The sequence below is a fragment of the Delphinapterus leucas genome, chromosome 4, assembly GCF_059928025.1.
Source record: "Delphinapterus leucas isolate spDelLeu-1000000601 "Yukka" chromosome 4, BTC_Dleu_Yukka2, whole genome shotgun sequence".
Taxonomy (NCBI): Eukaryota; Metazoa; Chordata; class Mammalia; order Artiodactyla; family Monodontidae; genus Delphinapterus; species Delphinapterus leucas.
Genome location: NC_143132.1, coordinates 130,382,569 through 130,392,927, shown reverse-complemented (window position 1 = coordinate 130,392,927; position 10,359 = coordinate 130,382,569). Strand labels below are relative to the sequence as shown.

Genomic DNA, 10,359 nt, shown 5'->3' with positions numbered 1-10,359 from the left:
TATCATTTTTTTTAGATTCCACATATAAGCGATATCATATGATATTTGTCTTTGTCTGGCTTACTTCACTTAGTATGATAATCTGTGTTGCTACAAATGGCATTATTTCATTCTTTTTGTTGGCTGAGTAATATTCCATTGTATACAGGTACCACATCTTCCTTATCCATTCATCTGTTGATGGACATTTAGGTTGCATCCACGTCTTTGCTTTTGTAAATAGCGCTGCTATGAACATTGGGGTGCATGTAGTTTTTCGAATTATGGTTTTCTCTGGATATATGCCCAGGAGTGGGATTGCAGGAGCATATGGTAGCTCTATTTTTAGTTTTTAAAGGAACCTCCATACTTCTCTCCATGGTGGCTGTACCATTTTACATTCTCACCAACAGTGTAGAAGGGTTCCTTTTTCTCCATGCTCTCGCCAGCATTTATTATTTGTAAACTTTTTGATGATGGCCATTCTGACTGGTGTGAGGTGACACCTCGTAGTTTTCATTTGCATTTCTCTAATAATTAGTGATGTTGAGCATCTCTTCATGTGCCTTTGGCCATCTATATGTCTTCTTTGGAGAAGTGTGTACTTACCTTTTTTTTTTTTTTTTTTTTTTGCGGTACGCAAGCCTCTCACTGTTGTGGCCTCTCCCGTTGTGGAGCACAGGCTCCGGACGCGCAGGCTCAGTGGCCATGGCTCACGGGCCCAGCCGCTCCGCGGCATGTGGGATCTTCCTGGACCGGGGCACGAACCCGTGTCCCCTGCATCGGCAGGTGGACTCTCAACCACTGCACCACCAGGGAAGCCCTGAGAAGTGTGTATTTAGATCTGCTGCCCTTTTTTTTTTTGAACAGAGACCAGGAGAAACAGGTTTATTTGGACTGAGAGCTGGAGAGTGAGAGGAGGACCTGAGATAGCATACTGAGCTAAGGGGTAGAGATCAGTTTCCAAAATGGCAGTCAGAGCTCATCAGACAAATGGACTCCACTTCCCAGCAGCCTTGCAGTGAGTGCAATCAATAAAAGGCCTGCTGGGAAATGTTTATTTGCCACTAAATCACCGAAGCATGCCACAATTACAAGAAAGGTACAGGTTGTCTTTTCCTTTCCATAATTAAATTTCCACAGCATCTCCCCAATCATGAGTATTACAAAAGAAAGTAAAAAAATCACATTTTACAGATCTTAGACTTGTCTTCAGCATTTAGCTCAAATCTCACCATCTTCAAAAAATAGTTCTGCAAAATTCACCAGCTAAAAGTTGTATCCAAGCAGTGGGAGGACGGCCTTTGCTAGCCCATGGCAATTCTTTTCACAGCAGAGTGAGGCTTAGATTGCAGGGGTGGCGGGGGGAGGGACACAAGGGCTAATTTCCCCCAGTACAAGATGGCATCTGAAGCTTGATGGGAGAGCAGAACTAGAGAGACTTGAGGGAAGGGTCCAGGCCTTGTATTCAGTCAGAGTCACTGCTGGAAGAGCAGGAGGAGGAGAAGGAATGCTTGCCATGTTTGTGGTGTTTCTGCTTCTTTTTATGAGCTTTTTTCATTTTCTTTTGCATCTTCTTGTCAATCACCATTCCTGGTCCAACCATGCCAGGAGCCAATGTATTCACAGGACACATACCAGGGGCAGGTGGTGGGTATGGAGGGGGATAGGGACCTGAGGGTTGGCATCCTGGATACCCTGGTTGTGGCACAGGATGACAGGGCCCACCAGGGGGAAAGGCTGGATTCCCCTGGGGTGCTCCTGGGGGAGTGGGAAAGGGGCCTGGAGGAAAGGTAGGGGTGGCAGGTGGTGGATGGGCAGGATTGCAACCTCCAGGGTACCCGACGTTGGGGGTGTGTGGATATGGCCCTGGCTGCCCGGCATTGGGATTCCATATGTTCAGGTATTTCCTCCAGCCCAGGAATGGAAAAGGAAGGAAACTGAGGAATCCAGGCATCCCGTCACCTCTACACCACTGTTTGGGCGGACTCCTGCTGCCCCTTTTTTGATTGGGCTGTTTGTTTTTTGATGTTGAGCTGTATGAGCTGTTTGTATATTTTGGAGATTAACCCCTTGTTGGTCGCTTCATTTACAAATATTTTCTCCCATTCTGTAGGTTCTCTTATCATTTTGTTTATGGTTTCCTTTGCTGTGCAAAAGCTTTTAAGTTTAATTAGGTCCCATTTGTTTATTTTTGTTCTTATTTCCATTACTCTAGGAGACAGATCCAAAAAGATATTACTATGATTTATGTCAAAGAGTGTTCTGCCTATGTTTTCCTCTAGGAATTTTATAGTATCTAGTTTTACATTTAGGTCTTTAATCCATTTTGAGTTTTTGTGCATGGTGTTAGACAGTGTTCTAATTTCATTCTTTTGCATGTACTGTTCAGTTTTCCCAGCACCACTTATTGAAGAGGCTCTTTTCTCCATTGTATGTTCTTGCCTCCTTTGTCATAGACTAGTTGACCATAGATGCATAGGTTTATTTCTGGGCTTTCTATCCTGCTCCATTGATTTATATTTCTGTTTTTGTGCCAGTACCATACTGTTTTGATTACTGTAGCTTTGTAATGTAGTCTGAAGTCAGGTAGTGTGATTCCTCCAGCTTCATTTTTCTTTCTCCAGATTGCCTTGGCTATTTGGGGTCTTTTGTGTTTCCATACAAATTAAAACTCTTTTTGTTCTAGTTCTGTGAAAAATGCCATTGGTAATTTGATAGAGATTGCATTGACTGTAGATTGTCTTCTGTGGTATAGTCATCTTGACAACATTGATTCTTCCAATCCAAAACATGGCATATCTTTCCATCTGTTTGTGTCATTATATCACATTTTATTTATCCATTCCTTATTTTTTTTTAAATTTTTACCTTTTTTTAAAACATCTTTATTGGAGTATAATTGCTTTACAATGGTGTGTTAGTTTCTGCTTTGTAACAAAGTGAATCAGTTATACATATACATATGTTCCCATATCTCTTCCCTCTTGCATCTCCCTCCCTCCCACCCTCCCTATCCCACCCCTCTAGGTGGTCACAAACCATTGAGCTGATCTCCCTGTGCTATGTGGCTGCTTCCCACTAGCTATCTGTTTTACGTTTGGTAGTGTATATATGTCCATGTCACTCTCTCACTTTGTCACAGCTTACCCTTCCCCCTCCCCATATCCTCAAGTCCATTCTCTAGTAGGTCTGTGTCTTTATTCCCGTCTTACCCCTAGGTTCTTCATAACATTTTTTTCCTTAGATTCCATATATATGTGTTAGCATATGGTATTTGTTTTTCTCTTTCTGACTTACTTCACTCTGTATGACAGACTCTAGGTCCATCCACCTCACTACAGATATCTCAATTTTGTTTCTTTTTATGGCTGAGTAATATTCCATTGTATATATGTGCCACATCTTCTTTATCCATTTATCCAATGATGGACACTTAGGTTGCTTCCATGTCCTGGCTATTGTAAATAGAGCTGCAATGAACATTTTGGTACATGACTCTTTTTGAATTATGGTTTTCTCAGGGTATATGTCCAGTAGTGGGATTGCTGGGTCATATGGTAGTTTTATTTTCAGTTTTGTAAGGAACCTCCATACTGTTCTCCATAGTGGCTGTATCAATTTACATTCCCACCAAAGCCCAGAGATAAACCCATGTACATATGGTCACCTTATCTTTGATAAAGGAGGCAAGAATATACAGTGGAGAAAAGACAGCCTCTTCAATAAGTGGTGCTGGGAAAACTGGACAGATACATGCAAAAGTATGAAATTAGAACACTCCCTAACACCATATACAAAAATAAACTCAGAATGGATTAAAGACCTAAATATAAGGCCAGAAACTATCAAACTCTTAGAGGAAAACATAGGCAGAACACTCTATGACATAAATCACAGCAAGATCCTTTTTGACCCACCTCCTAGAGAAATGGAAATAAAACCAAAAATAAACAATTGGGACCTAATGAAACTTAAAAGCTTTTGCACAGCAAAGGAAACCATAAAGCAGACCAAAAGACAACCCTCAGAATGGGAGAAAATATTTGCAAATGAAGCAACTGACAAAGGATTAATCTCCAAAATTTACAAGCAGCTCATGCAGCTCAATAACAAAAAAAACTAACAACCCAATCCAAAAATGGGCAGAAGACCTAAATAGACATTTCTCCAAAGAAGATATACAGATTGCCAACAAACCCATGAAAGAATGCTCAACATCATTAATCATTAGAGAAATGCAAATCAAAACTACAATGAGATATCATCTCACACCGGTCAGAATGGCCATCATCAAAAAATCTAGAAACAATAAATGCTGGAGAGGGTGTGGAGAAAAGGGAACCCTCTTGCACTATCCATTCATTATTGACAGACATTAAGGTTGTTTTAATATTTTGCCTATTCTGAATAACGTTGCAATGAACATGGGGTGCATATATCTTTTTGAGTTAATGTTTTTATTTCCTTTGGATAAATACCCAGAAGTGGAATTGATGGATCATATGATAGTTCTGTTTTTAAGTTTTTGAGGAACCTCATACTGTTTTCCACAGCGGCTGCACCAATTTACATTCCCACCATGCATGAAGGTTCTCTTTACTCCACATCTTCACCAACAATTGTTATGTGTTGTCTTTCTGATTATAGCCATTCTGACAGATGTGTGTGGTTTTGATTTGTATTTCCCTGATGTCTAGTTTATGTTGAACACCTTTTCACACACCTGTTGGCCATCTGTGTGCCTTCTTTGCAAAAATGTCTTTTCAGATCCTCTGCTCATTTTTTTTTTTTTTTCCTGCGGTACGCAGGCCTCTCACTGTTGTGGCCTCTCCCGTTGGAGAGCACAGGCTCCGGACGCGCAGGCCCAGTGGCCATGGCTCACGGACCCAGCCGCTCCATGGCATGTGGGATCCTCCCGGACCGGGGCACGAACCTGTGTCCCCTGCATCGGCAGGCGGACTCTCAACCACTATGCCACCAGGGAAGCCCCTCTGCTCATTTTTTAATTGAAAACAATCTTTTGCTATTGAGTTGTATGAGTTCTTTATATATTTTGGATATTAGCCCCTTATCAGATACATGACTTGCAAATATTTTCTCCCACTCTGTAGGTTGTGTTATCATTTTGTATATGGTTTCCTTTGCTGTGCACAAGCTTTTTAGTTTGATTAGGTCACATTTGCTTATTTTTGCTTTTGTTTTCCTTGCCTGAGGAGACAGATTCAAAAAATATTGCTAAGAATGATGTCAAAGAGCAAACTGCCTATGTTTTCTTCCAGGAGTTTTATGATTTCAGGCAGGTCTTACATCTAAGCCTTTAATCAATTTTGAGTTTATTATTGTATATGGTGTGAGAAAGTAGTCCAGTTTGAATCTGTAGCTGTCCTGTTTCTTCAACACTATTTATTGAAGAGGCTGTCTTTTCCTCATTGTATATTAACTGACGGTATAAGTGTGGATTCATTTCTGGGCTCTCTATTCTGTTCTATTGATCTACACGTCTGTTTTTTGCTAGTACCACAGTGTCAAAGAGCAAACTGCCTATGTTTTCTTCCAGGAGTTTTATGATTTCAGGCAGGTCTTACATCTAAGCCTTTAATCAATTTTGAGTTTATTATTGTATATGGTGTGAGAAAGTAGTCCAGTTTGAATCTGTAGCTGTCCTGTTTCTTCAACACTATTTATTGAAGAGGCCGTCTTTTCCTCATTGTATATTAACTGACGGTATAAGTGTGGATTCATTTCTGGGCTCTTTATTCTGTTCTATTGATCTACACGTCTGTTTTTTGCTAGTACCACAGTGTATGCTTTGCAGTATAGTTTGAAATCAGGGAGCATACTTCTAGCTGTGTTCTTCTTTTTCAAGATTGTTTTAGCTTTCCAGTTTCTTTTGTATTTCCATACAAATTTTAGAATTATTTGTTCTTGTTCTGTGAAAGTTGACATTGGAATTTTGATAGAGATTGCATTGAATCTTTATTTTATTTATTTATTTTTTAAAGAATGACTGTTTCAATTACAGCAGCTTTTATTATCTTTTAAAATTTTTTAATATTTATTTATTTTATTTCTGGCTGTATCGGGTCTTAGTTGCGGCATGCTGGATCTTTGTTGTGGCATGCTGGATCTTTTCGATGGGGCACGTGGGCTTCTCACTAGTTGTGGTGTAGGGGCTTCTTTCTAGTTGCAGCACACGGGCTTAGTTGCCCCGTGGCATGTGGGATCTTAGTTCCCTGACCAGGGATCGAACCTGCGTCTGCTGCATTGGAAGGCAGATTCTTTACCACTGGACTACCAGGGAAGTCCCAGCAATGTCTTTCGATATGAAAAAATTTCATCCCTACTTCAAAATACATACAAAAATGAAGTCCTAAGAAATTAGGTATCTAAATTGGAAAAAAATTTAAACCATTAGCAGAGAGTGTAGGAAATATCTTTTTGAGCTTTCTTGGGAAAGATTTTTAAAACTGACCCAAAAAGTAGAGACCATAAAAGACTGTGAAATTTCACCGTATGAGAATTATAAGGGCATGTACAATTAGACAAGTTAAAAAACAAGCAGCACACTGGAAGAAAGTATTTATAAGCTATAAAACATAAAGGATTAGTAGCTTGAATATACAAAAATTTTCAAATGAATAAAGAATAGTCTCATAGGTCTAATAGAAAAAAAGAGTTAAGGATATAAACTGACAATAAGCAGACATGAATATATCAATGAACAGATTTCTACTCAGTTGTATAAAGGAAGTATAACTTCTTCATTTATATAATTGACTTCATCTTCCTCCTGAGCCTCCACCTCATTGGTATGGGGGATTTGGAGTTGGGGGTTGGGGAATAGGTACACTGTAAACTTTCCAGATAAGTGAATCTCAGACATTTTTGGTTCTCATTCATCTTCAGATAACACAGGCACCTTTTTGTAAATGTTTCCCGTTTGGATTCTCTCCTCCTTTCCTTGCTTCTCCTTAGGATGGTGGCTGGGAACATGGTAGGTGGCGATTAGCCAATCTGAGTACCATCCTCCATCTTATTTTTCCCAGATTCTTAAATGGGAAGCAAGGAAAAAACCTGCCTTTTCTTGGCCTTTGCTTCAGCTAATGCTAAGGATTTTTACTCATAGAAGCTGAAAGTCATGATACATGTGAGTGATGAATGCTTACATTCTCTATTCTGTCCCTCTTTTATTTTACACATCCTACTCTTGGGTAAGAGTGGCCTTTTTCCTCTTTCCATTCTCATCCAGTTAGGACTCCTCAGTCCTCTCTGCATGATGATTTCTATTAAAATTCTATGTTCAGTCTTCCAAACATTGCTGTTGATATTTAAAGGTTGCTTAAGAAATTAAATGTAACTTTTCTGTCTGCAGAAAAATTGATTCTCATGACACTTGCCTAATGACTCCAGGCTGAAAGCTAACCTCTTTAATCTGGGTTGTATCTGTCCTCCCCGCCGAAAAGATTAAAGCCATTAGACTTGATGGGTGATAAGTTGAAAGACAGTAAGACTTACAATGTATGAAAATATATCTGATGAATGGATAAAGAAGATGTGGTACATATATATAATGGAATATTACTCAGCCATAAAAAGGAATGAAATAATGCCATTTGCAGCAACATGGATGCAACTAGAGATTATCATACTAAGTGAAGTCAGAAAGAGAAAGACAAATATCATATATCACTTATATGAGGAATCTAAAACATGACACAAATGAACCTAAGTGTGAAACAGAAACAGAATCACAGACATACAGAACAGACTGGTGGTTGCCAAGGGGGAAGGGGTTGGGGGAGGGATGGAGTGGGAGGTTGGGGTTAGCAGATGTAAGCTTCTATATATAGAATGGATAAATAACAGGTCCTACTGTAAAGCACAGAGAACTATATTCAAGATCCTATGATAAACCATAATGGAAAAGAATATTAAAAAAAGAAGGTATATATATATATATATATATATATATATATAGTTAAAAAAATTATTTATTTGGTTGTGCCGGGTCTTAGTTGCCGCAGGTGGGCTCCTTAGTTGCAGCACATGGGTTCCTTAGTTGTGGCATGCATGTGGGATCTGGTTCCCTGACCAGGGTTCGAACCCGGGCCCCCTGCATTGGGAGCGTGGAGTCTTAACCACTGTGCCAGCAGGGAAGTCCCTATATATGTATAATTGAATCACTTTGCTGTACAGCAGAAATTAACACAGCATTGTAAATCAACTATACTTCAGTTAAAAAAGAGAAAATATAAATGAAATTGCTTTAAAAAATATTATTCTCATTACATGTGAAAAATAGCACTGTCTTACCAGTAGCTAGGAAATTGCAAATTTAAAAAATGAGATACCACTGGCAAACAGTTTAAAGTTTGGTGAAAGACTGCTAGAGGCTGTTTAAACTGTTGCAACCACCCAAGAGAACAATTGGCACTATGAAGAAAACTGTAAATGTATATATTATGCCACCCGTCAATACAACTTCTAAGTATACTTCCTAGAGGAACTCTTCCTCAGTTGCATAAGATGACAAGTGTGAGGATATTCACTGCAGTTTCGTTTGTAATACTAAAAACTACGCAAATATCCATTAATAAATTAACAAATAAAATATGGTATATTCATATGATGGAAACAAAAACCTTTAGGAGAAATGAACCATATATATATCTATAAGTGATGATTTCAAAAATAACTGAGGAAAAATGTGAACTGAAGAATATAATGCCAGTTATAAAAATTTAATTGTTCACAAAACAACATAAACATTGATTATTTATATCTCCATACATGTAGCATTCATGTATTGACTAGAATGATACCCCCCAAATTCGTGATGTTATGAGAATCCTCTGGGAATGGGCAGCAGGAAATGGGGATCAAAGGATATGACTACATTATCTTTAATAATTTCTTTACAGTAAAAAAGACTTTAAAGAAATAGTACTAAGAAGTAACAGCTGCCAAGTCTGGGTGATGGGCTCATGAGCATGAAAAAATGCTCAATAATAAATTAGACCAGGGAATTCCCTGGTGGTCCAGTGATTAGGACTCTGCACTGCTGAGGGCCTGGGTTTGATTCCTGGTTGGGCAAGTAAGATTCCACAAGCTGGAATGTCCACGATGTGAAGCTGAGTGTGTCCTCGCGTGTAGCAGTTCTTCTTATCACCCCCATGGGGAAATCAAGGCAAAGCCTAGACTGCCATGAAATTAAAAATTAGCCATTTGATTGTTAAAGTACAGGGGAATATGGCATTGTACAAACTGTTTCTTTAAGGAAAAAAATCATAGCTTCCCCTTTCCTCCTTCCATTAAATATTGCTTTCACTCATTTTTTCGTTGTATTTTTAGAAATATTTCCAAAAAGTCCAGTGTATTACATTTGTGCCATTTATTCATTTATTTATTCAATGTGCATTTATCTTGACTGACCAGCTCTGGGGAAAAGTGTTAGGAAAGCAAGAAGAAAGGAAAAATGAAAGTCGGTGATCAGACTTCATTTAAATATTCAAGACCTATATGAAGAAAATTATAATTTCTTTACTGCCAGTTAAAGACCAGAATAAATGGAGATGAACATCAAGATAAAAAGAACCAGTATCTTGTGGTGGACAGTGTGATGCACCAACCAGAATCTTCTTCAGTGAGAGTTGTTTCCATAACTGGCTTCAGCTATTATCCCCTTTATAAACTGTCTCCAGTGAGGAAAGCTGCCTTGCCCAGAGCCATGGCCCTTCTCTGGTTTCTCACACCGAAAGACTGATGGATGAGGGAATTGGGCTATTTCAACCTAACCTGGGACAGCTCTGACCAGCCATTCTAACTCCAGAGCTCCCGGTGAGGTTGGCTGAGGCTGTTGCTCAACCTCCTGTACCTCGTCTTCTCTCTCTGACTACTACTGTTTACTTTGCTTCTCTTTCACAAGGATCTTCTTAATAAATATTGTGCATGCTAAAAAAAAATCAGAAGCATTTCAGAGGACACTGCGGAGGTCATACAGGTAAAACTACAATTACAAAAGGAAGGAAAAAACCTGGAATGGAGAGAAAGAAGAGATGCATGGGAAGGTGATGAAAAAGGGGATAAACTGGAAAAAAATTGAGGTGAGTTTGAGGCAAGAGTAGCGGTGAAACAAGAAAAATGGAGTTGGCTGAAGGTGACAGAGGTGGAAGAAACAGCTCATGCAAGGGATCTAAACATCCATGGTTGGCTATATGTGGTCTACCCTTGTGAAAAGTCCTTACCAGAATCTACTTTTGTAAAAAAATCTTTTTGCCGCTATCGATCAAGGCATTTTGCTTAAAAAAAAAAACCGCAACAAAAACCAAAAACTAACAAAACCAAAATAAAAAGCGCAGCTGCCCACTGTCCATGAAT

The 10,359-nt window shown here is 39.1% G+C and overlaps 1 pseudogene; it reads right to left on the bottom strand.

Annotated features, from left to right (window-relative positions):
• Positions 1 to 1,348: 1,348 nt before the first annotated feature.
• On the bottom strand, positions 1,349 to 2,207 carry LOC115802699 (proline-rich protein 13 pseudogene; annotated as a pseudogene).
• Positions 2,208 to 10,359: the final 8,152 nt, after the last annotated feature.